Source organism: Piliocolobus tephrosceles, chromosome 18 (genome assembly GCF_002776525.5).
Source record: "Piliocolobus tephrosceles isolate RC106 chromosome 18, ASM277652v3, whole genome shotgun sequence".
NCBI classification, from domain to species: Eukaryota; Metazoa; Chordata; class Mammalia; order Primates; family Cercopithecidae; genus Piliocolobus; species Piliocolobus tephrosceles.
In genome coordinates, this window is record NC_045451.1 from 48151968 (window position 1) to 48177653 (window position 25686).

General features: G+C 35.1%; 1 protein-coding gene and 1 pseudogene across 11 annotated transcripts in view; both read left to right on the forward strand.

Annotated features, from left to right (window-relative positions):
* Nucleotides 1–25686, forward strand: part of NOL4 (nucleolar protein 4) — a 407984-nt gene that overhangs the window by 135375 nt on the left and 246923 nt on the right. The window lies entirely within an intron of this gene.
* LOC113225009 lies at nucleotides 1522–2526 on the forward strand (annotated as a pseudogene). The gene has a single exon (XR_003309626.2). The product of XR_003309626.2 is annotated as a serine/arginine-rich splicing factor 12 pseudogene (transcript).

The window sequence follows — 25686 nt, forward strand, 5'->3', positions numbered from 1 at the left end:
ATTCCTCAAGGATCTAGAACTAGATGTACCATATGACCCAGCCATCCCACTACTGGGTATATACCCAAAGGATTATAAATTATGCTACTACAAAGACACATGCACACGTATGTTTATTGCGGCACTATTCACAATAGCAAAGACTTGGAATCAACCCAAATGTCCATCAGTGACAGACTGGATTAAGAAAATGTGGCACATATACACCATGGAATACTATGCAGCCATAAAAAACGATGAGTTTGCATCCTTTGTAGGGACATGGATGCAGCTGGAAACCATCATTCTTAGCAAACTATCACAAGAAGAGAAAACCAAACACCGCATGTTCTCACTCATAGGTGGGAACTGAACAATGAGCTCACTTGGACTCGGGAAGGGGAACATCACACACTGGGGCCTATCATGGGGAGGGGGGAGGGGGGAGGGATTGCATTGGGGAGTTATACCTGATATAAATGATGAATTGATGGGTGCTGACGAGTTGATGGGTGCAGCACACCAACATGGCACATATATATATATGTAACAAACCTGCACGTTATGCACATGTACCCTAGAACTTAAAGTATAATAAAAAATAATAATAATAAAATAAATTTAAAAAAAAATAACCTGAAATCTGTCTGTATCACCCATAATTTGTCTATATCATCTGTAAATAACCACAGGGAAGTTGTAAGAATTAAGTGGCTGTAAGGTGAACAGTGGCTAATATATAAATGCACTGTAACTGTTAGCTATTATTGCTAAATATTTTGTCTCTTCAGTTAAATTTTAGCTCCATGAAGATGAATATCATGCTATTTAATTTTTTTTGGTATCCCTTCTGAAGTTCCTAATCACACTAGAAGGCATATAGCAGGCTCGAAATACCTATCAAATTTGGGAATACAGTAGTTACTTTGTTTTATGTTTAATATTAAAACATCCATTTTTCTTTAAAGCCTGATAAATAATTTTAGGACTTCTTTAGAATCTAATTCTTGCTATCTGAAAACAAGATTAACATAAACATGAAATTAAAGTGAGGCAAAATGAATGTGTTCTTAGTGCAACAATTACTTATTAGATCTTATAATAACTTTCAGAGGTGGATATCCTGGGTCAGTGTTTCTGGAAATTAAGTGTAACAACCACCTGGAGTGCTTGTAAAGATACAGATTTCCAGCCTCTAATCCAGACTTCCTGAATCAGAACCTGTAAGAGAGGTGTGAGAATCTGGGGAGGTTTTTTTGGTGTTTTCTTTTTTTTTAAGACAGGGTCTCACTGCCACCCAGGATGGATGGAGTGCAGTGGTGTGATCTTGGCTCACTGCAGCTTCAACCTCCTCACGCTCAGGTGATTCTCCCACCTCAGCCTCTCGAGTAGCTGGGACTACAGGCACATGCTACCACACCTGGCTAATTTTTGTATTTTTTTGTAGAGATAGGGTTTCACCATGTTGCACAGGCTGGTTTTGAACTCCTGGGTTCAAGTGATCCACATACCTTGGTCCCCCAAAGTGCTGGGATTACAGGTGTGAGCCACTTCGCCTGGCCTGAGAATTTTTTTTTCCTTTTTTTCCCTTTCTTTCAAAACCTGCATGATTCTTACAAAAAAACAATTTTAGATAATGCTGGTCTAGATGATGTTCTTTCTTTTGAAGGTTTCAAGTGGATTTCTGTAGGCAAAATATTTTAATCCAGCTATTCATATTTCTTTGCCTTATTTCTAAAACACTTCAGGCCTGAGGACTTGCGCCGTGAGTTTGGTCGATATGGCCCTATAGTAGACGTTTACATTCCACTTGACTTCTACACTCGCCGCCCAAGAGGATTTGCTTATGTTCAATTTGAAGATGTTCGAGATGCTGAAGACGCTCTTTATAACCTCAATAGAAAGTGGGTATGTGGCCGTCAAATTGAAATACAGTTTGCACAAGGTGATCGCAAAACACCAGGGCAGATGAAATCAAAAGAACGTCATCCTTGTTCTCCAAGTGATCACAGGAGATCAAGAAGCCCCAGCCAAAGAAGAACTCGAAGTAGAAGTTCTTCATGGGGAAGAAATAGGAGGCGGTCAGACAGCCTTAAAGAGTCTCGACACAGGCGATTTTCTTATAGCCAGTCTAAATCTCGTTCCAAATCATTACCAAGGCGGTCTACCTCAGCAAGGCAGTCAAGAACTCCAAGAAGGAATTTTGGCTCTAGAGGACGGTCAAGGTCCAAGTCCTTACAAAAAAGGTCCAAGTCAATAGGAAAATCACAGTCAAGTTCACCTCAAAAGCAGACTAGCTCAGGAACAAAATCAAGATCACATGGAAGACATTCTGACTCAATAGCAAGATCCCCGTGTAAATCTCCCAAAGGGTATACCAATTCTGAAACTAAAGTACAAACAGCAAAGCATTCTCATTTTCGGTCACATTCCAGATCTCGAAGTTACCGTCATAAAAACAGTTGGTGAACAGCAACAGAAAGAGCACCACGCAGTCTTTAATATAAGTTAAACTCTCATTATGTTAAATAAAAATTCTTTAAGGCATACAGAAAAAAAAAAAAAAAAAAAAAGAAAATGACAAGAACGAATATCCACCTCTAAAATCTAGAGTTAGACTCCTGCCTTCAGGGTTGTATGGATATTTTGCAAGATAACATACTAATCTAGGGCAATATTCCCAAATGATGGAATCTTTTTAAAAATGTATTTATTTATTTATTTATTTATTTTTAGACAGAGTCATGCTGTGTCACCTGGGCTGGAGTGTGGTGGCATGATCTCAGCTCACTGCAACCTCCGCCTCGCGGGTTCAAGCAATTCTCCTGCCTCAGCTCCCTAGAATGCTGAATTCTAAAGTTGTACTATAAAAAATCCATTTAAAATATTTCTATATTAAATATTTTCCCATGGTCCTTTGAGACTTTTGGATTCCATAGTAAAAATCTTTGTCTCCCACTAAGATACACATGATATATTAATAGAATTCACCGAAAATAGTTAAGCATATTCAGAGGCTAGGTAGCCAAAAAAAAGCAAATGTACCATTCAGAGATAGAATTCTAAAAGGTAACTCACTTGGATCCTTGGGTATGCTTAGGACAAGGGTAAATGGTGTGAGGTCCAATGTTTCACTCTTCACTCAACTAATACATATTAAATTCTAGCATAAGTTGGACAATGGATTTACAAGCATGAACATTGCATATTAGATTGAACCATATGAAATTGCCACACTTCCTTGATTTGAGCTAATGGTTCAAGCTCTAAAATAGCTTAAACTAGAATATGAAAGATATGGAAACAAAGTGTTTTTGAAATTGAGATGTATTTCTGTTTCAGATAGCAATGATGCTCACATATGTACATTGTGTATATCTTGACTTGTACACTCGTAAATTATCACAGTCCTCTTTTCAGTGGAAACATAGAAGGGAGTAAGTGAACAAAAATAGCAATCTGATTGTGAGATAAATAAGTACATAAACAGATATGATTGTTGGAGTTTCACTTTTTCTAATATCCTAATTCAGATTATGTGCTAAACTAGCCTTCTGAAACTCTGACATTGGGAATTTATTTTAAAAATACCAATTCATGGGACCCATCTCAGATGGGATGACTAAGACAATTGTGTGGGATATAAGTATGGGAACCAATTTTCCACACTATGCTTGTGAAGATATTCTTTAGTATTCTACCCAACTGTTCTGGAGTGTCAAAATGGCAGTAGGTCTAAACGGGATTAAGTCACATTGGTGCACTTCATGCTCAAATGTTGTTACCAATAACTTCTGAGTTACTTTTTGAGTGAGGAATAGCATGTAAGTTCATTCCTAGTATAAGTATGTGTTTGTATGTGTTTCAAGTTGCTCTGTTTTCTTAGTTATGACAATTGCCACATATGACAGTTCTTTTATAACTTTTGAAAATACTCTAAGAAATTTTACAGTCTGTTTTCAAACTTATGTATATGAACATTGCATACACTGGACTTTAGAACACACACACAAACACACATGAAATAGTCTTTTGCAATGCGTTTTTTACTGCCCAGTTTATATGTGAATAAAGTTTTAGTGAAAATATGCTTGTGGCTAAAATTGCATTTAATTTGGCTGAATAAGATAGTTTTATGTAATTATTAAAGCATATAAACCAGCAGTAAAAGCAAGAACTATGTACTGTTCACCATTTAATTTCAATGGAAAATCTAATAAAACATGGTTTTAATAAAAGTGTTGTAAAACATTATACTGAATAGGAAATTAAATTCAGTGGTTAACTTTTTTTTGTGATGGTGAATTTTAATCAGAAAAGCTATTAAAATGTTTTTCAGGCTGAACACCAGATTCCCTGGAGAGATTATGTTGTCTTGTGTAAGTCATTTTCTTTCTTGTGCAGGTTTGTTTTCTTTCAGTGTTTACAATTGCTTAGGAAACTTGGGATAAAGCAAAAATTGTTAAAAGGATGTTGATTCTTTTACACAAATATAATAAACTATTTGACTTCAAAATTGAATTCGTTCCTAATGATGTTTTCGCTCTCACTTTTTAATTTGCATACACTTCTGGACTTAAAATACCTAAAAATGATCCAGTGCTGCTGTTTTTTCTTAATTCAAGTTGTTTTAATGCCTTATTAAAAATAATTCACATGATGAATTTGTTTAAATATTCTGAATTGAGTTAGTTAAGCTGATGAAGCTTTTAGAAAGCTCTCCTTTATGGCAGTTACTCTATAAATAATTGTATAATAATTTGCAGAAGTATAGACTACCTTGATAAGTAATATAAAGAAAACAAGTAATTTGAAGGAATGTTACTATGAATTGGAGGAAATTTTGATTGTTAAATCCATTTGTAATATTGTTATTTGTGTGTATGTGTGTGTTCATGTGTAAGTAAGTAATCATTTGAAATTGCTTTTAAGCAGTAATTCTGTTTCCAAAAGTAGAAGAAAAGCTAGGAAAAATTATATGTAATTTGACTTACATATATGTGTAAGAAAAATTATATGTAATTTGACTTACATATAGAGGATAAGTATGAAAAATGATGTTTAGTTGCGTATTTATTTGAAATGTGTATATAGGGAATATTATTTTCTTTTTACATTTAAGATCACTTATTTGGGAGTTTGCTCTACCTTTCTTAGTGACAATTCTGCCTTTCAATACTTTACTCATATTACGTAAGTGTTTTTTCATATAAACGAGTGCTAGTTTAGAGAATTGGCTTACTGATTTCAGGCTCAAACTTGCCACACCCCAGAGACCACTCCCATCTTAGCTCGGTTCTGATCCTCAGTGAAACTAGGGGAAATGGGCTTGGTTCCACGCTTGCCTTGGAGAGTCTAATCTGATCAGTGAAAGACGTCAGATTAATTTGAAATTTTACTGCTGGGTGAGTTCTTTGTTTTGAGATATTGCTCTTTTGGTTTCGTCACTGTCTTCATGACAGTGTTTGCCAGTCCATGAATGTTCATGTGGATACAAAGTTCGATCAGTTTCAGCACCTCCAGGAGATGCCAAAGTTCTGTTAGGACCAAATAGCAGATGCTAGACCCTTTAAACCTTAAATATGGATTTCTGTCTGCCTGTTAATGCATAAATAAAATTAAGAAGCCTCATAACACTGGAGAGATGTTAGACAATACATATCCTTTCTGAATTTATTCAAATAAATTTTGAACCTATCAATTTATATGTCCAGTTATATTATAGAATCAGACCACCTGCATTTCCAACTTGAAAGTCTTGAACAGCTGTCTTTTTTGTCTGTTTTTGTTTTTACTATCACCTTACTAGCCTTTATAAACTCTTACCATAGACTGAACACCATGCTGCGTTTCTTTATAACTTTCTTGTACTAATTTGGGTCAGCTAGCTATTACTTCTTTTAAAAACAGCTTTAGCCTTTAGGCAAAAGCAATTTCAATGTTTAATAGGGCTTTGAAGCTCGTGTTACATGGCAGCTGTGCAGACAGATAAATCAACTACCGCGTAGGGGTAAATTGACCATGAAAATCTTTATTTACTAGGTTTACAGGGATCTTAGATTGTGGGTGATATAAAGAAAGAACAGTTGGAAGGTATTGAAGAAAGGGGTTGAAAGGATATCTCATGATAATTATTATAAATTTACAGTAATTATTTTCTTATCAGTCTCATTTCTCCACTTGATTGGGAGTGATTTGGGGATAAAAAACAAAGTATATCTAATGTATCCCTGCATACTCCCTTTGGAACCACATACAGTATTTAAAATACAATGAAACCTGAATACTTTTTGAATTGAAATAGTGTTTTGAAACTTCTTCCCCATCTGCTTACTTCTATAGTCAAAGGCACTCAACCCTTAGACTCAGTTATTCTTGCCAAATATTATATAGGCAGTTGCTTTCCTTCTCCTTGATGGGCGGGGCCTCCCTGCAACAATTTCTGCATCACCAGCCAGGGATTTATGGAGAGAACTCTGATATCCCTGAGAGGAGCCCCTAGGAGGAAGGGCGGCCGCTGTATCTTGGATCAGCAGTCCTAGTCTTTCCTGTCGCTGGCTCTGCAGAGTCAGGGCAGCCCAGAGCAGGGGGATTCCACCCAGCACAGCACACCCCCTCCACCAGGGAGCAGTCAGACTGCCTATTTAAGTGGGTCTCTGATCCAGTTCCTCATGGCTGTGTGAGACCTCCCAACAAGACTCTCCAGACACCTCATATGGGAGCGTTCCAGCTGGCATCAGGTCGGTGCCCCTCTGGGACAGAACTCCCAGAGGAAGAAGCAGGCTGCCATCTTTGCTGGTCTGCAGCCTCCACTGGTGATACCTCCAGGGGCAAGAGGGACCCAGGTGAATAGGGTCTAGAGTGAACCCCCAACAAACCGCAGTAGCCCTAAGGAAGAAGGGCCTGCCTGCTAAAAGAAAAACAAACAGAAAGAAACGACAACGTCCATGGATGAATATTCTGTCCTTTTTATATCTTATTTTGGGGTTCCTGAAGCCTATGAATTCTTCCTTATCGACATCCAAACCTTACTAGGAAGCAATAAAATAATTAGTAACGTTGGTATGTTAAGGTGAATTCATTAAGAAGACAGCATGAAGGACTTCTCAATCATAAATATTGACACTAGCTCGGCCATAACTTGTTCTGCAACATTATTTAAGTATTATTAGCAACTTTGGGCAACCTTTTCTATATTTGTAAATGAGAAGCTTTAGATAATCTCTCTCTAAACTTTATTATAGTTCCAGAACCATCTGTGTGTTCACCCTGTTAGGGTTCTCTTTCTTGTTCCTAACATTTTATCTCGTCTCATTTTCTGTACATCTCTAAACTGATTTAGTGCTTTCTTAAACTAGAGAAAGGAATTAAAGAGCAATGGAAATACCCCCATTTTTCTCCCCGCTGGCCCTTCCTTAGAAAACCAACGTGATTCCTGAAAGAACAGACTTTCCACTCTTCTAGTTTCTCCCTCCCATCCTGACTGCAGGAGTCTTTCAGAGTTTTTTTCCTTTTTCCTCCCAATCTGTCATGCCATTTTCGAGAAACTGTAGTCAACATGAAAGCTCACGAATATTGCCAACATATTGTTAAATTATCACATCCTTCTTTTTCCTCTGTGAAGAATCTCATTCATAAGAACCGTTATCCCTGATCCATTTTGAATGTCCATGTGTGTGTATGTGTGGGTATATGTATATGTAAAGACAGAGATAGAGAGTGTGCAAGCTTTAGCTGTTTCAACAATAATTTTTAATTTCCCTCAATCACTTTTCATAAAATATTTCCTGAGGTTTTGAGGTACTGGAGTATTTCTTGGGATTTCCTTCAACCACTGCATTGCTATGTCTTTGGCAACCTTAAATGTTCATATACATTTTAGAAATTTTGAGGGTTTCTGGCAGTGAAATATCATCAATCAGCCCATCTCTCTGTATGGGGTTATTTCTCTAACATGTCATTATTGTTATGGTGTAACAATGTCATGGAGAATCAATCCTGGTGCCATACAGAATAAAAGGTGCAACTCATCACTGCATAGCTCTGTCTTTATTCAAATCTGTGATAAAGCAATCAAGAAAAATCAGGTTATCAGTATAGGGACAGTGGAGTTTAGTGCACTGAATGCTGATGCGGGGTTCTACAGCGGTCTCTGTGAGGACATGCCTACTGTCTTAAAGAATGCCAGCAGAACCAGTAGTTTGTTTATCTGAAATATTGTATGCAGAATTCTATTTTAGAGTCAATAAAATCCATATAAACTCTCATCCAGTTCAACTATATAAAATCAAATTATTTTTAAAAGGTATTTCTAACTCAAAGGACAGATAACGACGAGAACTAAAATTTCTTGACTGTACTGAATGCTAGGTGCTGTTTGATGAATTAGCTTTTTAAAGTTTTTTTAAAAATTTTTTTATTATTATACTTTAAGTTCTAGGGTACATGTGCACAACATACATGTTTGTTACATATGTATACTTGTGCCATGTTGGTGTGCTGCACCCATCAACTTGTCAGCACCCATCAAGTCATCATTTACATCAGGTATAACTCCCAATGCCATACCTCCCGCGTCCCCCCTCCCCATAATAGGCCCTGGTGTGTGCTGTCCCCCTTCCAGAGTCCAAGTGATCTCATTGTTCAGTTCCCACCTATGAGTGAGAACATGCGGTGTTTGGTTTTCTGTTCTTGTGATAGTTTGCTGAGAATATGGTTTCCAGCTGCATCCATGTCCCTACAAACGACATGAACTCATCCTTCTTTATGGCTGCATAGTATTCCATGGTGTATATGTGCTACATTTTCTTAATCCAGTCTGTCACTGATGGACATTTGGGTTGGTTCCAAATCTTTGCTATTGTGAATAGTGCTGCAATAAACATACATGTGCATGTGTCTTTATAGTGGCATGATTTATAATCCTTTGGGTATATACCCAGTAATGTGATGGCTGGGTCATATGGTATTTCTAGTTCTAGATCCTTGAGGAATTGCCATACTGTTTTCCACAATGGTTGAACCAGTTTACAATCCCACCAACAGTGTAAAAGTGTTCCTATTTCTCCACATCCTCTCCAGCATCTGTTGTTTCCTAACTTTTTAATGACTGCAATTCTAACTGATGTGAGATGGTATCTCATTGTGGTTTTGATTTGCATTTCTCTGATGGCCAGTGATGATGAGCATTTTTTCATGTGTCTGTTGGCTGTATGCATGTCTTCTTTTGAGAAATGTCTGTTCATATCCTTTGCCCACTTTTTGATGGGATTGTTTGTTTTTTTCTAGTAAATTTGTTTGAGTTCTTTGTAGGTTCTGGATATTAGCCCTTTGTCAGATGAGTAGGTTGCAAAAATTTTCTCCCATTCTGTAGGTTGCCTGTTCACTCTGATGGTAATTTCTTTTGCTGTGCAGACGCTCTTTAGTTTAATTAGATCCCATTTGTCAATTTTGGCTTTTGTTGCCGTTGCTTTTGGTGTTTTAGACATGAAGTCCTTGCCCATGCCTATGTCCTGAATGGTATTACCTAGGTTTTCTTCTAGGTTTTTTATGGTTTTAGGTCTAACATTAGAGCCATTTGAGGTAGACTTTTTCTTTTTTTTTTTTTTTGGTTTACAAGAGGAAACTGAGACTAATTTACTAGCCTGTCATCACCACAACTACTAAGTAGTAGAAACAGGATTGGAACACAGTAGTCTGGTTCTGATGCCCATGGCTTTAAGCATGAGTTTCTAAGTTGCCACAAGTCCATCTGTGTAACCATTGCATTTATTATATCCTATAGCTTATGCTTGTTCACATTTATTGTTTTATGCTTTCAGGCTCAACCATTCCATTATGTTCTTATTTTCTAAACAGAAAATTAATAATAAAGCTAGTATTTTTATATAGTTTGTGCTTTTATAATCTGTCTATAATAAGCACTTACAGATGTTTTCCCATAATTTCCTATTATCATGCATGTATCCTCTTTGCATTTTTATAAAGAAATTAAAATATTATTTGTAGCCCTTGAAATTTATTGGTTCTACCTAGCTCTCTAAAACAGGAGCAGCAAACCTAAATTCTGTTTGTTCAATAATCTCTCTTGACAATAATTGCCCTGTGTTTAAAATTCATATTTTCATATGTCTGTTAAATATGTAATTGACTTTTGACAGTTTCATTCATTCCCTCCAATTCTCCTTTGTCTGGAAAGGACAATAGAAAAATGTGGCTGCCCTCTTTGGCTGCATTTATTATTTTGTATCTTCTCATTTCATTTTACTGTGCTTTATTCTAAATAATAAGACCAAGCTATGATGGAAGGAAACGAAAAATACTCTTCATTCATGACCATCCACTCATGTCAATAGTGATGTACCTTATCTTATAAGCTTTTTGTTTTATAACTATTCAGCCTTGCTTTGTGTGACATACAATAAAATATGTTTTTGATGAAGAGTACCGTTTTCCTATATAAAGCATCCAGAAAAATAGGCTATTTTCAGCTATCAATTTATACAAGTCACATGTCTTAAAATGACATACATAACAGTAATAGTCATTTCAATCTAATTAAAACATTTTAAAATATATTAAAATGTATAACGTGGAAATTATCCAGATTACAGCTAAGTAGACTTATCAAATAAATATATTCAGTCCTACACAAATGTGAGCAAACTTTTCAAAATAAAATGCCAAACTTCAAAAGAAGTCTTAGTATTATTAATTGAAGTTACTTGCATTTGTGGAAAAAAAGAAACTAGACCAATAAAATTCATTAAAAGTGCTTAAGAGATATTGTGGTTCTGAGAACTTATGTTTAGTAAATTGAGAAGTTAATAATAGACTCAGTTACCACTTAGGCATATTTTCTGTTTAACGATTGTGAACGCTTTATAGCTCTATATGTTTTTATAAGGCTTGTCAACCAGCCAGTCTGCAAATAGGCCAGCTTCTGCATTTGCATCAATAGATAAAGGGCCATCTTCTAATTTCTTTAAAAGAAGACTGCAGAATGTTATTCTGGGTATGAAAATTTTATAAATAAGTTCCAGATAGACTAGATACTTTGGCTTTTTCCTTTGAAAACTGTTTTTTTTAACCAATTGAGGTACTATTACAATAATGACTATCATGTAGTTTAACAATCAAAATAGTATCTTATGTCACACATTATTCCCATTTCAAAGCTAAACCTTATATTTTATTTTCTTTCCATTAAACTGTGCTTCTTTTTGCCACTAACAATGATGCTTTACCCAGTTAAATACGTGTTTTCTAAGACTTCTTTATAAAACACATCCTAAACTGTTATTAAAGATGATGTTTGTGGCCAGCCTGGGCAATGTAGCAAGAGCCCATCTCTTAAAAAAGGATGAATATGATGGACAAGGATGTGGTACAACGGACAGAGCAGTGGCCCAGCCTTCGCAGTATCAAAGTTTAGATCCCAGTTCTGTGACATAACCTGTGTGCCCTGGTGCATGCTGCTTTACATGTTAGCCTATGAACCCTTCATTTCAATTAGGAGCAATATATGCCTTATTAACATTGGAATCTATAGGAACTTCTTAGGTGATAAAGTCATTTACACCAGAATGTTATTGACCACCTACTATGTGCCAGAACTATATGCAGGGCTAGAGATTCACAGTGTGCAAAATAGCAGAGGCCCACACTCTTGCAGCTGATATGTAATCTGGTTGCAGGGGTGAGGCCATTAGATAACTATAGGACTCTATGTATAACTACAAACTTGAAGAGGAGTCTTATGAGAGAGTCTAGCAGTGGCTACAGTTTGACTTGAGGATGGAGGAGTTGCAAATGCTTCTCAGTGTAAGGGACAGAGATCCAGAGGATGAATGACACTTCACAGGTGACAAAAGGCACAGGAACACACAAGGCAGAAGCAATAGGATGTGTCAATGCCTCGTGGCTTGTAAATTGTTGTGGTACAATAGGGCAATATTTTGGCATTATGTATGCTTGGTTTTTCAATGCCTTTTACTTCTGCTTACCACATCTCCCTTAAGCAGAATTCAGGGTTTTCCCAATGAACAGCTCTTAGGCTAAGTCTGGTATAGAAAGAAGCAACAATCAATTGCTTTGCTTTTAAGTGCTTAAGTAGATATTTTAAAATTAATAGTATAGATATATATCTTTAAAACCATGACTTTGACTTGCAAGACGCAGGCAAAGAATAGAATTATAAAAACTTGGCTTTAAATAGGAGCAAAAACCTGAAAGTCTGAATGAATAAATTATAGAAGGGACAAGAATGCGTAATTACATAAGAACTTTTTTTTTTCTTCAAAAGAAGTTAATCGTTCAATCATGTGTGTGTGGGAAAGAGCAATTTGGGGAGATAAGATGCAGTGCTCACTGGGAAAAGCACAGTGGATGTGGTCCCTGTGGCAGGGTAGTTGGTATATGCTTGAAGGCACAAGATCAGAGCAAGTGTATGTCTCATTACTCAAGGTGTAGTCAGGAAGACTGCTAGCCTCATTTGTCCAACATGGCACCTGAAGGGTTCAGTGACAATGGCATGAGGTATTTAGGTACTTACACTAAAGGAAAATTTCACAGATATACACTCCAGCCTAGGATGGAGTGGCAAGGAGAAGCAGCTGGGAGGTTTGGTGAACTGGGAGAATCTCCTTAATTGGGACACAGAAGTCCTGAATCTGTCACCTGGAAGCCTTGACAAGTTCATGGTCATCATCAGCAGATTTAACAATGATAGACATATGATGTGAAAGTTACTCTTCTTTGGGGATAATTAGGGCAGAATACACTGGCCTCCTTTTTCTGCCAACCCACACTTCCCAAGCCTCACAAAATATTGTTATTTAGGTTCCTAGAGAGAAAGGAGTGGTGGTGGTAGAATCCTGACAAAAGATACTGAGTTTTAGTGGGCTAAACTGAGTTTTACTTGGCGAAGCAAGCTTCGTTTGGCCCAGGTTTCCCTCCCTGACCACAAGTGGGGCAAATAAAGTAGATTCAACTGCAAAGAAAAAATGTCTTCTATTTTTGTACAACCATGCGAATTAATGCCAGTCCTACCTGAAGTGCAAGTGTTAGTGATAACCACTAACCTTAGGTTTGGGGCAGAGGCCCGAAATTACCATATCTAGAGCTTCACAGCTACCTTAAATTTATCATCCTGATGAATGTCTCTCCTTTTTCAGTACCTTGTAGTAAATTAGATATTATGTTTATTATGTACCTATGTTCTTTTATGAGTGGTCACTAGGCATTTTAAAATTCCTTCTCCAGAGCAAAACATTTTAAAACTGTGTTTGCTGGATATTGTATTTTGTTCCCATATAAGTAATTATTGAATTATTGCTTTCATATTGGCTTGTCATTATAGATACACCAGTAAGTTATCTTGAACATGAATTATTAAATGTTTTATCTTCTCCTACACTTCCCCTTTTGAAATGATTTGATGATTTGTAGGAACAAAATGTATTGTTACTTGTGAGAAATAATCGATCTGCTGAAGTGATGGCATTGAGGTCGTCCATCATTATCCTATGGGGGTAATTTTTACGTCCATGCCATCTAGTTTCACATCAGGAATGGCGTTGCTTAAAGACATCCTTTACCTTTTGACAATTGTCTTTACTAATAAAGGTGAAAAGTCATCCTTCAATAACAATTACTTAAATTTAAAAGAAGGGAATTCACTTCAGACACAATTTATGTCTCCCTAAAACAAATTTCTGTGATCTGACCAATGTTGATAGGGTTATTACTACCATTCTCTGAAACTAGCATTCACTTCATTCTAATGTAAAGATAAATATAAGTATTTATTTATAGCTCACATATTTAAATTTTGATTAAAACATCTTGACATCAAGAAAATGCCAAAATATTTCAATTATCTAAAAATGAGAGAAAATAACATATAGATATGCATTGGATTTCTCTTCCAGTTCATGGGAATTTTATGATGAGAAAAGTGAATTTCTAAAATTAAGGCATGTATAAGGACTTTTTTTAGGTGTAAAAATTATTTTATTTGTTAGTTTGTGGTTGGCTTATTAAGTTAGTTTAATTGTTTTGCTTTGTTTTCCAAATACATGGATGAGTAGGTTGCTGTTTGTAGTATTGCCATGGGAGATAACATTTTGGCACATTTTAAAACTGTTTTAGGTCAGAGAAAGTAATAATGGAGAGCAGTAAAATTATCAATTACTCTAATAACCACTAGAGGTCTACTGATATCAAATTTCTGTCAATACATTTCCTTTCTACAAATATTTTAAATTAATTATTTCATATGAATGAAAGTTAATTTTCTTCTCTGTGTTTTATGTATTTTTTATTCTATAGACTTTAATTCCATTTAAAATTAGGATCTTTGGTTGGTTTTAGTTTATTTTGTTGTCCTTGCATGTCGTGTTTAAATACTATATCATGACTTATATTTAAAGTTAATCTTTAAGTGCTTTGTGGGAATTAAGTACTTTAAATATGTATACATATATATATATATACATGCATATGTGTGGATGTATACACATTTTTATATGTGTGTGTGATTGTATGTGTGTGTATATATATGTATGTATATATATACAGACATATGAAAGCATTATTAAAAAAGAAATGTTTATCTTGATTTTAATTCAGTAGACAATGTGAGTTCCATTTGATTTGTTTTGTATTGTTTTGTTTTGTTTTTTGAGACAGTCTCACTCTGTCGCCCAGGCTGGAGTGCAGTGGCATGATCACGGCTCACTGCAGCCTCAACCACCAGGGTTTAGATGATCCTTCCACCTCAGCATCCCAGGTAGCTGGGCCCACAGGGGTATGCCATCATGCTCAGCTATTTGTTTTGTATTTTTTGTAGAGACCAGGTTTTGCCTTGTTGCCCAGGCTAGTCTCAAACTCCTGGACCCAAGTAATCCACCCACCTCAGCCTTCCAAAGTGCTGGGATTATAGGTGTAAACCACCATGCCTAGCCCCGTTTCTTTCTAAGGCCAGAATTTCCTGCCTGGTGTTAGATATTTTCATGCTAACTTGTGAATGCACCCCTGGGAGTTTGTAGATGTGTGTGCAGATCAAATATAAGCAGAGAGTTCATCATTTAAAGACTCGTGTTTATCAGTCATGTTGCTTAAAAGAGATGCTTTCTACTTTATTAGAAATAAATGTTACTAGCAATGATTTTGTAGAAAATTTGTGTCTAAGAATTCTGGAATTATTAACTGTTACTTTGCTATTCAATATGATTTACCATTTTGCATTCTTTTACATAAAAGAAGGTAGTGACTCAAATCTGTGTGAAGGAATTAAGGAGCCCATCTTTGAACTCAGCTGCGTAGGAGGAGCTCAGTAAAAATTATTCAAGTGACTTCTCTTCTTGGAGTGGGGCTCAGGTGACATTTAGATCACTAAGAAACACCCTCCAGTCTGAGGGTCTCCTGCAACTGCAGTAATTTGAACAGTGCCAGCTTTCAAAGCTTAGTAGGAATATCATTTTCATCATTCTCTCAAGTCTAAGGGTAACTTTTGCTCAGTCCAGTTAATGGGCAGTATTTTTTGTCACATATTTTTAGATAATCATATTTTACACTATCCAGGATGAACTTTGGAGTAAGTAGAATAGGCCACTGCAAATGTGAGGGACTTGGAGGATCTCAGAAGTGGTTCCTCCTGGCCACTGTGTATGGGTGTAATACAGTGATAAAGTTTGTGCACACTACAAAGCTGCTAACCATGGAGAAAGTGGAGGCTCATTCTAGGTCATGTTCTGCTTTGCCAAGCCAACTTTGCTAGCGGGAAGCTGCATTTGTGTAGGGGAGAGGGAACCTTTTCATAATTCATCTGACCAGAGGAAACACCTTTTGTAAATAGCCAGCCCTTCTGTAATTTACTCACAGATATACTCTATGTTATTGGCTGTCCTCTCTTAAAGTGTCTCTCATTCATCTATGATAGTATTTAAATTTTTACCATCTTAACTTGGGGATCTGAAACTTCTTATATTTTCTTTCTTATAAAAATTTTATACTCCCCCCTCAAAAAAAATAAAGCCTTTGCAATTATAAATGAACACCTAAAATGAAATGACCAATTCATAACTGGGAAGGCTCTGCAGGAACTTAGAGGTCGTTTTCTGCTTTTATGGAAATATATATATTTCACATACAATTCATATACAAAAATTCAAATGCATTCAGAGAAAGTACTAGAATATATGAATGTACTCATCTTCCAGCTTTAACAGTTATCCATGTGAAAACTTTTCAAATTGGAGAAGGAAGAACACTGAAAGAGAATATGTTTTGATTTTTCATAATTTTGCCTCACCTTGACTATGTCTCTAATGTCACGACTTGTAGTAAGATTTACTTGGAGTATAGTCTCTCCCCACTTTTCTTCAACTGTGATAAACAAGATACAGGTTGAACATTCCTAATCCAAAAATCTGAAACCCAAAATGCTCAAAAATCTGAAATTTTTGAGTGCCAACATGATGCCACAAGTGGAAAATTCCAAACCTGACCTCATGTGACAAATCACAGTCAAAATGCGTGCACCCAACACACAATTTATTCAGTATTCTCAGGGGAAAAAAGATCCTTGGCTCTGTTCAGTGGCAATATATATTTTCTGCACACCCCTAGATTCTCTCACACATGCCCACAAAGGTTAATAAAATTGTTCAATGTACATAAAAGTTTCATGCAAAAAATTATTTAGAATGTGGGGTAAAGTTACCTTCAGGCTCTGTGTACAATGTATATATAAAACGTAAGTGAATTTCGTGTTTGGACTTGGGTTCCACCCCCAAGATAATTCATTATATATTTTCAAATATTCCAAAATCAGAAAATGTGAAATTTGAAACAATTGTTGTCCCAAGCATTTCAAATAAGGGATACTCAACCTGTATAATATATGAAGAAGTTTTTCACTCCTGGAAGCATTTCAAAAATTTCATAAATATGATTGAGGAGACAGTTGTTAATATACTGAGTTTTAAAATAGTTCAGCCATTTCTTAATTATTAAGTACTTACTGTGAGTCAGACATTTGTTTATTGCCAGGGCTATTGCAATAAACAAGTCAGACAAAAGATACTTCGTTAACTGAAGTCTTAATGACTTAATGAGTATAAAAGCCAGTTATATAATATAAGCTAAACCATTAAAACCCTATATATGAGAGGAAGTATAGAAAATTAAAACTGTTTTGTATTGGAACAATAATAGAAATATTACTTTATTCTCTTAAGAACCATTTTTATTAAAATTGTTTGATAACCAGAAGAGAAAAGTCCAAAAAAGTATCTATCTGTTTATTACACTGCGCCCTAATATTCCCTTACTTCTTGGCACCCGTGAAATATCATCTTCCTTGGGCTATGAAACTTATTCCTCTTCCCCATTATAAAACACATTTTTATTATTCTTTATGTTTGCATTAGTTTCATGATTTGTGAAATATTGCTTATAAAATTAGATAAGCATAAAAAATGGCTACTATAAAAACTGACAATTCAAAATGTTATCAGTTAAGTAAAACAATATAAAAACTTGCAGATTTCTTAGGGCATGTATTTTTTTGTTTGTGTTTATTACACAATATTATATATAATACCACAACACTATGAAGAGTGTTATCTCTAAAATATATTAAATATGATTTTTTCTTTAGACTTTTTGTATTTTTCAAAAATTCTATAAGCTTATATCATTGTTAATTTAAGTTTTAATAAAATTAATGCATATTAATAATTTATAATTTCAGATATTAATATGTAATATTAAAAATATGAATATTGAAAAATCCAATTATTTGAGATTTATAACTTTAAATATTACCAAAATATTCCAAAAATATAAATATTTAAAAATACAGTTATTTGACTATTCTCCCCTTTTCTTATTCTATGAAAGTAATTACTTCAAATATTTTAGCTGTTTCCTCCTATTTTCAAATGTATTTATAAGTAACTTCTTGTTTTTGCTATTTCTTGATTTTTTCCTTAGTTAGACATTATATCTTGGCTTTTTATAGCACTCACCCATTCTTTCTCCCCTATCCTCCCAATTTAGTCATGCTACATTTCTTAGTTAGACATTATTTAATTTTACATTGCTTTGGCTATGTAAATGTTGTCCATAGATGACTATGTCTTCTTTCCTATAAAAGTTTTTCTATTGTTTTTTTCTCTTCTGTAAGAAACAAATGCCTAGTTTTTTATTTGATTCCTTTACTATGTCCTATTATTTTGTAGCTTCACTACTTAATATATACAATGCTATTTACATTTACTGTTCCCTTTTGTCACAAGTGTGTTTTAAAATTATTCAGTCCTCTTCATTCATGGGTTCTACATTCCATGGATTCAACCAACTGCAGATGAAAAATATTTATTAAGAAAGAAATGGTTGTCTCTACTGAACATGTACAGACTCATTTTCTGTGTCATTATTTCCTAAACAATATAATATAACTACTATTCATACAGCATTTGCATTGTATTAGGCATTTTAAGTAAGCTAGAAATGATTTAAAGTATACTGGAGTATGTGCATAAGTTATATGCAAATACTACATCATTTTATATAAGAGATTGAACATCTATGGATTTCGGGATATCCATGGGAGTACCAATTCCCCCACAGAGACCAAAAGACGACTGTCACTTCTCTATTTTATCTAATTTGCTGAATTTATTGGCTTAAAGTGTTCAGAATAACACTTTATTATCCTATGAATTTCTGTAGAGTGTGTAGTCATATCACCTTTCATTCCTGATGTTGATAATTCATGTATTTTTATTTTTATTATTTTCCTGATTGATTATTTCAAGGAATTATTAATTTTATTAATATTATCACAAGTGAACTTCTAGCCATATTGTGCTTTCTCTATATTTTGTATGTTTTGTATTTAATTGACTTCACACTTATTAACTTATGATTTACTTCATCCTGTTAGTTTGCATTTAACTTTTTTGTCTCTGGCTATTTAATTTTAAACTCCTCATAGCTAATACAGGCATATAAAACTATATATTTCTTTCTAAGCACAACTTTAACTTCCTTACACGTGTTTTGATACATTTTGTTTTCATATTAATTTAAACAAAAATATTTTACCTTTTTTTGTGATTTCTTACTTAACCAATAGATTATTTAGAAGTTGCTATTCAGTTTCCAAATATTTGTTTTTTAAATATTTAATATTGTCTTCTATATATATAAAACAGGTTAAAAATAAAATGACAGACAAAGGCGTTTAAGTAGTTTAAAATCTTTTGTAACTTTCTCTATGGTCCAGCACATGACCTGACTTGGTACATGTTCATGTACACATGAAAATAAGAGGTATTACACAGTTGTTTTGTGTGGTATTCTGTTAATGCAAACTAAGTCAACTTGACTGATAGTGTCATTCAAATATATAGTCTTTTTCTTTTTTTCATCTACTTGGTCTATTAATTTCCCATAAAGACATGTTAAAATCTCAAACTATGATTGTGCATTTATCTACTTCTCTTTAATTCTCTCAATTTTTGCTTCATGTATACTGAAGTTCTGTTATTAATAGCATGCACATTTAAAATTATGTTTTCCTATTAAATTGACCCATTGGTCTTTATGAGATTGAATATCTCTGGTACATTTTGTCTTGAAATCTGCTTTGTCTGATGCGAATATAGCCACAACAATCTTCTTATGGTTAAGGTTTGAATAGTGTGCCTTTGTCTGTCATTTTATCTTGTGTGTTTGTTTGTTTGTTTGTTTTTTGAGATGGAGTCTGCTCTGTCACCTAGGCTGGAGTGCAATGGTGCAGTCTCAGTTCACTGCAACCTCTGCCTCACGGGTTCAAGCGAATCTCCTGCCTCAGCCTCTTGAGTAGCTGGGATTGCAGGTGCCCACCACCATGCCCAGCTAATTTTTGTATTTTTAGTAGAAATGTGGCTTTACCATGTTGGTCAGGCTGGTCTTGAACTCCTGACCTCATGATTTGCACACCTCGGCCTCCCAAAGTGCTGGGATTACAGGCGTGAGCCACCGCACTCGGCCCCTTTCATTTTATCTTTAAACTGTTTTGTAATATTTAAAATATAGCTGTGTAGGTTATCATATAGTTAGGTATATCCTGCCCCCTTAAGTGCCTAATATACATATATAGATGCTCTTTGTCTTATGATGTGTTACATCTCAATAAACCCATCATAAATTGAAAATATTATAAGTGAAAAATGCATTTAATACACCTAACCTAATGAACATCATAGTTTAGCTTAGTCTAGCTTAAAAATGCTCAGAACACTTACATTCACTTATATTAGTCCACGGCTGGTCAAAATCATCTAATCCAAGGCCTATTTTATAATAAAGTGTTGAGTATCTCATGTAATTTATTGAATAATCTACTGAAAGTTAAAAACAGAATAGTTGTATAGATACTCAAAGTATGGTTCCTACTGAATCTGCCTCACTTTCATACCTCCGCAAAGTTAAAACATTAAAAACTGAACCATCATAAGTCAGGGATCGTGTGTGTGTGTGTGTGTGTGTGTCTATTTGTGTATATCTTCAGCCTGACAATCTCTGCCTTTTAATAGGAGTATTTTAAACTATTTCTTTTAGTGGTTGTCTGGGAATTTCAATATGTATCTATATTATAGCATGTTTTCAATTCATACTTCACCATATTATTTTACTTTTTGTTTACTAAGATAACTTTGTTCACTATTTTGTTTTAAATTAACACATAATCTTTGTATGTATTTATTGGGTACAATATAAATTTTGATACATGTATACATTGTGTAATGATCAAATCATCTTTTTTGGCATATCCATTGCCTAAAACATTTATCATTTCTTTGTGGTGAGAACACTCAGAATATTCTCTTTTGGTTACCTTGAAATATACACTGTTGTTTACTATTGTCACCCTTGCTATGCTATAGAACACCAGAGCTTATTTCTCCTAACTGTACCTTTGTACCCATTGACCACACCATTTTAATGTAAGTATTTTAAAATCATATATTTCCAGTTGTTTCCTTTGCTCTTTGTGTTACTGATTTCATATATTACACTTCTTCATAAATTATAAAATTCATGTTTATATTGTTATTTTTGCTTATAATAGCCTTTTACAGAGAGTAAGAAACGTAAAGAATCTTTTATATTCCTATGTATTTATTATTTCTTTCAGCTTTTCTTTTCTTTTAAGCTATTTTCTTTTAAGCTATGTTTCTTTCTGAAATCATTTTTCTTCATACTGAAAAATCTACCTTATCGTGTCTTACAAATTATCTCAGCCACTGTTTATGGGATATGTCTTTATTTTGCACTCACTTTTAAAGGATGTTTTCACTGACTGTGTAACTCTACACTGTGAATATGTTTTCCGAGTACTTTAAAGATTGTGTTCCTTTATGTTCTGGCTTAAATTGTTTATGTGCAGTCATCCGTCGTTCTTATTGTTGTTGTTCTCTATATTATGTGGAAATAAATGAAGATCAACCAAATGAGAAGAGGCAAAGTCTATTTAGTCAGGGTTTGGTATAACAAGGGAGTCAGCCACCATCATGTTTTCATTTGGCAGAGACTGAAAGGCAGGTAGAGACGTGGTGAAACTATAGTGTAAAAAAAGGGCAAGGCTGCAGGTATGCTGTGATTGAAGACTGTTGGCATAGGGAAGCTGGAGGTGGGCTACCTAGAACTGGGGTATCTTACATGATTAGTTAGGGATGCATGGGACTTTCTCTGGTTGGTCCTAAGTTGGAGACAGGACTAAAATTAGGAGATCTGTCTGTTATTAATCAAGTCTTAGCCATTTGGGACCAATTATTTCAGATGTTTTTGTTTGATTTTGTGAAATGGTTGCTAGAGATAGTGGTCTGACTTCATACAAGTCTGATGTGGAAAGTAAGCTGGCTTCCTGAGCTGGTTACTATGGATAATAGGTTGGTCTTCTGGACTGGTTGCTGCAGATTGTAGATTGAAACTCCATTTTGTAATTGAAATGGCGCTATCCATTTGTATATTTAGTCTCTCAATCATGTTCATTTTGTCTCTCTTCTTTTAAAATTTTATTTTCTCTTTGGTTTTCATCAGTTTGCCTATGATATGCCTAAATACATTTAAAAATAAATTCTGCTTAGTGTTTGTTGACCTTTGTAGATCTATGGGTTGACATTTTTCATTAGTTTTGTTAATTTTTCAGTTTTCTTTCTAGAAATTTTCAGTCTTATTTTCTCTCATCTCCTCTTTTGAGATTCTAATTACATAATTAATTGTATGTGTATTTTTGAAGTTTATGTCACAGGTCACTGACCATCTGTTTTCTGCTTGGTTTTACAATCTTTTTTCTCATATTTTAGTTTAGATAATTTCTTCTCACTTGATTTTAAATCCACTTATTCATTCTTTCCCCATGTTTGATCTTTTGTAAAAGTGATCCAATGAATTTTAATTTCCGACACTTTTTTTTCCAACTCCATAATTTCCATTTGGTGTTTTCTTAGAGTTTCTAATTTTCTAACTAAATATCCCGTTATTTAATCTACTATATCCATATTTTGCTGTAAATTGTTTCACACATCAATAATGGTTATTTTAAAGCCCAGACATGTTAATTTCAATAACTGAGTTATCTATGGGTCATATTCTGTTTATTTTGCTTTACCTTTATTATGGATACATTTTTCCTTCATGTACCTTTTAGAGTTTTATTGTATTCTGAGTATTGCTATAAAATAATGATTAAATAATAATATTTTATAGTTTTTATTTATTTCCCAGATAATAAATCCCTTTTCTTTCACCATAGTCTTAATAATATTGAGTTCATCTTTGATTTGCCAAACCTCTAATCTCCCCGACACAGCTTTTTAAATCTAGTCAGTACTGTAACTGAGAGGAAGTTGTATTGCAATTCCAGATATGTTTATTCACTATTTAATTTAAATTGGAAAAGGTTTTGGACTACAATTACTGTGAGAATGCTCAGAAATAAGCAGTTCTCGGCCAGGCGCGGTGGCTGACGCGTGTAATCCCAACACTTTGGGAGGCTAAGGCGGGTGGATCACGAGATCAGGAGATCGAGACCATCCTGGCCAAGGTGGTGAAACCCTATCTCTACTAAACATGCAAAAATTAGCTGGGCATGGAGGCACATGCCTGTAATCCCAGCTACTCAGGAGGCTAAGGCAGGAGAATCGCTTGAACCAGGGAGTTAGAGGTTGCAGTGAACCGAGCTCATGCCACTGCACTCCAGCCTGGCAACAGAGTGAGACTCTGTCTCAAAAAAAAAAAAAAAAAAAAGAGAGAGAGAGAAATAAGCAATTCTCCTTGCATTGGTCCTCCTTCATTGCTGCTGTTTTCAGGTTGCAATTTAGGGATGAAGGAGAATTAGTTGACACACTAAGATATTTGTGTTTATATTTGGGGCTATTTTCCATTTTTTAACCATTCTGCCACACCAAACTGTCACCTAGTCTCGGCTGATTTCCCCAGCCCTGCAAAGCCTCTCCCTCTCTAGCAGGTCTGCTTGCCCATTATTCATGCACATTAATGCCCACTTCATGTATGGAAGCCTAAGAGGCTCTTTGCTCACCTCCTAATTTTCCTCCCACCTCACTGGCTTTTCTTTCTCATTTTCTTTTTTAATTTTTTTCTCATTTCTCCCATCTCTTTACTTTGCAGTGCCTTGTGGCTTCATCTTTGGATAGTTTTCCTGTTTTTCATATGCAATCACTCTCTTGTTGACATTGCCTAGACGCATCTTTACTGCCTATGCACTGATGACTCATGTTTTTATCTCCAAACCAGACCCACCCCCTGCAACCAGGCTTATGTACCCAACGGTCTATTGGACAGTGCCATTCAGACACAAAATAATAATAAAAATACATCCCAAACTGAGCTTATCTATTTCACTAAATCAATAAATACAATAAAGTAAAACCTACTCCACCTGCAATTCTTTCCATCTCAAAGGCAACTCCATCCTCCCAGATGCTCAGACCAAAACACTTGGATTTATAACTCCCTTTTTTCTTGAACGCATATCATTCTGTCCATCAGAAAACTCTTATGTTTGTTCCTTCTGCTTTCATAATGTACCTAGAATATGAGCACTTTTCTCCTCTTTCAAGTCTCTACCCTAGTCCAAACCATCCCATCATCTGCCTGGTTTATTAAAGTAGCCTCATACCTGATCTCCTTGCTTCTACTCTTGTGTTTTTTCCTATCCTACAGTAGATTCTTAGCCTGATGATTCTTTTAAGACTGGAATCAGATCACATGGCTCTTTTACTCAAAGCCCTTTCAGGGTTTCTCATCTCTTAGTGTAAAATTTAAAGTCCTGTAAATGGCATAGCTACAACAGCCTCCCTGCTGCTCCTCAAACATGACAGGAATACACTGACTTCAGAGTTCTTTCTGATCATTGGTACTTCTGCCTAAAATTCTTTTATCTACTACATTTCTTGCCCCATTGCCTTTTTCAAGAGTTTGCTCAAATATAATATTCCAAGTGAAATCTTCTATGACCACTTCCTTTGAATTGCAAACGCTGTACACCGCCTCCATTTAATTTTCTCTATAACAGATCTTTTCTTCTATCTGTATAACTTACTTTAGTATTTTGTTTATTTTCTTCTTCTCCCATTGGAATATAAGTAGGATGAAAAAATATATTTTCTATTTTCTTTGTGCTTTATCCATACAATAATGCCTGACATATAAAGGTATTTCAAAATGTGTTAATACATTAGTGGCTGATTCTTTTTTTTTTTTTTTTATACTTTAAGTTCTAGGGTACATGTGCACAACCTGCAGGTTTGTTACATATGTATACATGTGCCATGTTGGTGTGCTACACCCATTAACTCGTCATTTACATTAGGTATATCTCCTAATGCTATCTCTACCCCCTACCCCCTCCCCGCAATAGGACCCAGTGTGTGATGTTCCTCTTCCTGTGCCCAAGTGATCTCATTGTTCAATTCCCACCTATGAGTGAGAACATACGGTATTTGGTTTTCAGTTCTTGCGATAGTTTGCCGAGAATGATGATTTCCAGCTGCATCCATGCCCTACAAATGACAGGAACTCATCCTTTTTTATGCCTGCATAGTATTCCATGGTGTATATGTGCCACATTTTCTTAATCTAGTCTGTCACTGATGGACATTTGGGTTGATTCCTAGTCTTTGCTATTGTGAATAGTGCCACGATGAACATACGTGTGCATGTGTCTTTATAGCAGCATGACTTATAATCCTTTGGGTATATCCCCAGTAATGGGATGGCTGAGTCAAATGGTATTTCTAATTCTAGATCCTTGAGGAATCGCCACACTGTTTTCCACAATGGTTGAACTAGTTTACAGTCCCACCAACAGTGAAAAAGTGTTCCTATTTCTCCACATGCTCTCCAGCACCTATTGTTTCCTGATTTTTTAATGATTGCCATTCTAACTGGTGTGAGATGGTATCTCATTGTGGTTTTGATTGGCATTTCTCTGATGGCCAGTGATGATGAGCATTTTTTCATGTGTCTGTTAGCTGTATGAATTCTTCTTTTGAGAAATGTCTGTTCATATCCTTTGCCCACTTTTTGATGTACAAGATCAAAAAGGGTTGTTTGTTTTTATCTTGTACGTTTGATTGAGTTCTTTTTTTTTTTTTTTTTTTTTTTTTTTTTTTTTTTTTTTTTTTT